The sequence below is a fragment of the Aplidium turbinatum genome, chromosome 14, assembly GCF_918807975.1.
Source record: "Aplidium turbinatum chromosome 14, kaAplTurb1.1, whole genome shotgun sequence".
In the NCBI taxonomy this organism is placed as follows: Eukaryota; Metazoa; Chordata; class Ascidiacea; order Aplousobranchia; family Polyclinidae; genus Aplidium; species Aplidium turbinatum.
Window position 1 is genome coordinate 19,243,932 of NC_137485.1, and position 6,000 is coordinate 19,249,931.

Below are 6,000 nucleotides of genomic sequence, written 5' to 3' on the forward strand. Positions count from 1 at the left end.
GAGGACAAGAAGAAAAGTATAACTTCTGTGTTTTTTTGAAAAACTAAGTATTCATTGGAAGGTCATAAGTTCGAATCCTGCTGGAGTTACCAATTTTTCTTTAACTGCTGCAAGAATAAGAAACAAGCATTCACAAGCGCACTGGTAGCACTTTTATCTCCATGATTTCTTATCTGTACCGTATATTATGCTGTTAGCAGCTAATTTACCCAGGTCCGGTGATTGTTTAATAAATTTAATACCTGTACCACTAAAATTGTGTACAAAAATTTGCATCCCCCCCAATGTTCAAAAATCGTCTAAAATTTGATAAATTGTTGAATTATCCCCCCCAATCCTAAACTAACTTCGGCACCACTGTCTAGAAGCATAAATATTCAACTTGACATGAAAACTTAACCACAAGCAATTTTTGGTCTATATTCTATAACATTTCAAATTTACCCAATGTTCAGTAAACACCTTTGTAATAAACCCTCGCCATTTTATTGTTTCTAATTTAATCTGCAGCATTTAATAATAATATTAAGATACGCACAATACGAAAAAAATCAAAACAGACAAAAATGAAGACATATGCGAAGTTCCGCCAGGGTTTCTTGATTTTCGTGAATTCGACAAACGGTTTGAAAGGTGAATTGAAATTAAGCTACTGTTCCTGCTGCACAATATAGTGACGAAGTTGGAGTAACTAACTGAGCATTCTACTCGCCAGTAGGCTTATGTAGGCTATCAATGTTGCCACTCTCTTGTCATGGAAAAGTAGGCTACTAGATTTGACTGAAAAAACACTAGATTCACAAAAAAAAACACTAGTATCATAAATACACGATCATTTACGTGCACAATGTACAAAAATGACAGCCAATGGCGTTAGTGAGTGTTAAAAGTCCTTAAATCAAAATAGAACTGAATATCCTTGAAAGAGTCCTGAAGTCATAGCCGTAGGAGAGTAAAACATTTTGGGGGGGCGAACAAAATTTTCCTCAAATTTGGCCTTTGCAAATATATTGTCAAAAACGCAATATTACTGTACTCACAATCTCTGAGGTAGTGTAGTCTAAGAACTCCACACTCATCAACTGTAAGCCGACGAAATGTAAGCCTAGCCTACCATATGGTATTGGTAGGCTACGCTACCTACGTTAGTCTACTTTGAACACATTTCACAGTCATTTGTGTGTATTTTTCAAAGTAATTATGCTAAATATATCTCAAATTTGGTCATCATTGGGTGTAACCAGACAAAAAACTCGCTGTCCACTTTGAAAAGCACTACAAACACATTGATGCAGCCAAACAAAAAATTGGTGGGGCTACTTTGAACACTGTCCAAACTTATGCACACCAACATAGTGGCAAATCGCTAAAAAAACACTAGATAGCAAAAAAACACTAGAACACTAGATGCAATCCAAAAACACTAGATCTAGTGGAAAAACACTAAGAGTGGCACCACTGCAGGCTATGCCATAGACCAGGGGTGGGGAACCTTTTTAGTATTGCGGGCCACATAAAATGAGAAATAACACAGGCGGGCCACTAAAAATTTCGAAATTTTATTTACAGATAAAAAATGCATTAACTAATATTAACTATTAATTATTAACAATAACATTAATAATAAATAATATTAACGATTAACAATAACTAGTCACATTGTGACGTACACATTGTGACGTACACATTGTGACAAAAGCTACACACTGTTGTTACAAATGGCCTTCTATGATGGATTAACTAGTCATAGAAGGCCATTCACAATATACCGAGAAGGCAGAGCCTACTCTTTTTTGAGCTGTTTCAATATATTTTGGGTAAAGAAATTTTGACACGGGCCACATGGAACAGTCACGCGGGCCGCATTCGGCTCGCGGGCGGCAGGTTCCCTACCCCTGCCATAGAGCTTGGAAAAAATACATTTTAAATTAGTAGCGCACAGCACAATACACAGGAATTTTCAATGATGCGCAGAGCAGAAACCATGGTTGGTAACCATCTGTTACTTCGCAGCAGAAACAAAGTTGGGCTTATGAAAGGTTAAGAAGGTAGACTTGTAATTGTATTCATGATTACAGCTGTTAGATTGTGCTGTGAATCTATCCGAAGTTACGTTTTTTGTGTAAGATATTTGTAAACTTTTTGTTCTCGGTAGCCTATTTGGTTGGTTTTCCTGCAGAGTAGCATACAAAAAGAATTTTCTTGGGTATTAGAATAAAATTATATCACAACTCTTGTTGGAGTGGTCGATTTACTTTTGCTCTGCGGTAGAACAAAGTAGTTCAATGGTGATATTACCTTTTGAAAATATCTTACAGTCTTACACCCTTGTTGATACATCGTTTCGACCGTTCATATCACGTTGTTAACTAGTGTTATAAGATATTTTTTTCAACAATTACAAATGAAGCTTCAGTAATCTGAACCAGCATCGTCTTTGGAAACGAATCAATCACAAATAAACTAATTAATAACTATACACAAAATTAATGTGGATCTCACTGATCTACAATTTATTTATTTTCTTAGACAACTGGTTTGCAAAATAATCATTCAGATTTAGGTTGATTTTTAATAAGTGTCGTCTGCAAGTTTGCAGGAAGTGAAACTAAACTTGCTGAGAAATACAAACAATATGGAAGCTCTGCGTTTGATGACTGGAACACCGACTAGAAACTACGAAGAAATAGATCGGCTTTTATATTGTTCTATTTGTTTGGAAATCTTTTCGAAACCTGTAGGCTACTCCTTCTTCCATGTCAGCACAATCTTTGCAGAAAATGTGCCAACGATGTATTTCAGTAGAGAGGAACTCCAATAAGATCTGGCGGGAGGTTCAGGTATTCAATGAGACAATTGCACTAGATTTGGTTTGCTTTTTTTCAGCCCTTTTCAATATTTGTTATTGACTAACAAAAGCAAATTATAAATAATTAATCAATGATATGATGAACATGGATAAAAATTGTAAGATAAAGCTATTTATAAGTTGCCTATTTAAAAAAACTACTGCAAAATGTCATTTAAACTTTTTTCATGATACAAAACATAAAATATAAAGCTTGCATCTTGTACAGCATACTGCTGCATTTGTTCAAACTTGTTTAAATCTACTGTATATCAATTGTACCAAAAAAAATGTAGTTTGAAAAATAACGAAATTGATGAATTTTAAGATCAGTAGCAAATTTTGGGGATACTCATTGTTCACAGTCATGTCTCATGAGTTATAATCTCAGAAAGAAAAAAATCAACATTTTAGGCGTTTTAAACGCAAAAAAATTGGATTGCAGAATCCAATGATTAAACACCTTGATTCAAAATTAAAAGTAGCCTACGGATCAATTTCTGGTTATTTCAACTGAGGACATTAATCGTTGCAGACTTTTGTATTTTCTTTGTTGTTTCCACAAAATGTTGACTTACGAAAGGTAAAATTTTCTCAAATTACGAACGCAAAAGTTTGGAATGATGAAGCAGGTTACAATGCAAATATACAAATCAGATTCAATATGATAAAATCAAACTTAATCTTCTCTATATCATTAGGATATTCTTTGCAACTTTTGGTAGGTAGCCTATTACATAAGTTATGTTCGCTTATCTTTATAATGTTTTATTGATTTAAAGAAGGTTTAAAAATATCAGCCACTTTATGCGTTTTGCCACGTTTGGATGTAGTAAAGATTAAACTTTGCAATGTTCACACTGCAGCAAAAAGTTGGTCTTGAATTTCATCTCTTCAGAAACATGCCTTTTCAGGCCAGGGCCGTAACTTTGTCAATTCGGGCCTCAGTACAAATATCTATTACTGGGCCCCAATTTTTACTTTTGAATTATGTAGATGTGGGGAATATTAAAGTTAGTAAGGCCCCGATTAAACGAAAATGCTTGAATCGATACGAATACGATATAATAAGACTGCAGTCCCCAAAATATTTTTTGTTTTGACATGTGGCCGAGTGGTTAAGAACATGTCCAGACTTGACAATGCATCGCGCATTTGAAAGTAATTAAGATATGAGTATTTTGACTTGGTTTGTTGTCCTACTATCTCTGGAGAGGTTCGAATAAACTTTGAGAGGTTCAAGACATCGATAGTGATGGAATTAGGTTTGGGAAAAGCTAGACGAAATTTTATTTGGAGTTCTTTGGCATTTGCCTGACGCCAGTACATATTGCTGAAAAGTGAAATTCTGAACAACAAAACAAAAATTTAAATGAACGAGATTTTTAACTCGGCTGCGTCACCTGCCGATGAAAGTAAGTGGATAAAAATCAAGAAAATGAAGTATCTTCTGACAGGTGTCAAACCCAAACAATGCTTGATATGAACGACTCGGTTACATGTCTTGTAATGCAAAGAAATTTATTTTCACACGAGTCAGTTCAATCATATATAGCTAAAAATCGATTTCGATCAGGTAGAAGCTAGATCATCTTCAGTTAAGCTGGAAGCAAACACCACAAAATCAAATGATGAAAGTGCGAAGGAATGAAAAAACGTTTTATTCCAGCTACGTCAAAAAATTGATGGAAAAACTAACAATTGGCGAAATAAAACGAAACTGGCTGAAGATGATCTAGCTTCTAGCTGATCAAAATCGATTTTTATCTATATATATATGATTAAACTGACTCGTGTGAAAATAAATTTTTGGCAAGTGAATAAAAAGTGTTACCAGATGTTTTTTAAATTTCAAACAGACCTGTTATTTTAATAGTGGTCAGTAGCAGTTCTGTTTAAAACTTGCTCAAATTTGAAATTATCAACCATTCCATAAGCAACTCATTTTGCAATGACATTTGTAAACATACTTTCTCGTCCATCCCGATAGTTCAGTTTGTTGAACGACCGACTTCATCAAGTGGCGCTGGTTCAATTTTTGGGGTGTACGCTTGAGCAACCCATTTCAAGGACTGCTTTCCATTCAACTGCATCTAGTGGATGCAATAATTTATACCCAACAATCGGAAAATTAACTTTTTCGATCTTAATGAACGGGCTTGTCTTAGCACACTAGTTCAAAGCCTCTGCAAGCGTCCAAATCAAAAATCCACTTTGGTAATTTCCATTCGAAGAAATTGTACCAAGAAAGTAAATTTACCTGGGTAAATTTTTCCTTTATATTTTTCGGGTTGGAGAGAGGGGGATATTTACTTAAACCCGTTGCCACCGACAAAAGTAGCGACCGCACCGTGTTGTTGAAGGATTTTAAAAATGTCTTCAATAAAAATCTGAAACTTTCTGTTTAAAAGAAAGGTGGCTACATATTTCTAATAAAACCTTTAAGTTTGTGACCTTAAAGGTTAAATGAAATTCTATTCATCTTCAAAATTATTAAAGATTCCTCTCTTCAATGATAATGATATACAGATTGCTCTTTTTTAACTACGGTGAACATGTAGTCAAAATTGTGACGTCATTCTATCTAATTGTTTGCTGCATTAACTTGAAACAATCAACTGTTTCAGGCGCCTGGTCTTGCCAGCAGCTGTCTCCGGTTGTAAACATTGCGCTCTCTATGATGCAATGCAACGTAAGTAGACATAAAAACAACTAGAAAAAATGAGACTAGACAATCCATCGAACATTTGAAAGTAATTAAGATATGAGTGTTTTGACTTGATTTGTTGTCCACGAGTGTGAATGAAAGTCTACTAAAGCATCAACAAAAGTGATATGGTGAAACAGAGATATGAACTTTTAGAATCGAAAGTAAGTGACAGTGATGAAAAACAGTCAGTTTGAGAAGCTATCTGCCATTTTTAATTATTATTTACTTGCATCAGATGAATAGGTCCATATTTATGGATGTTGTATTTATTGTTTTGATAATTTTTAATTACCCATGCAGAAAATGAGCCATTTTTTACAATGATTCAACGTAAGCAGACTGATTGATTTTCTGCCTGGAAAGTAGCTTTTTGTTTCTGCATTCATGCGACAGAGTTAAATTTTGACAATTTTTTCTCTGTTTTGGTGGAAATTTTTAGAAA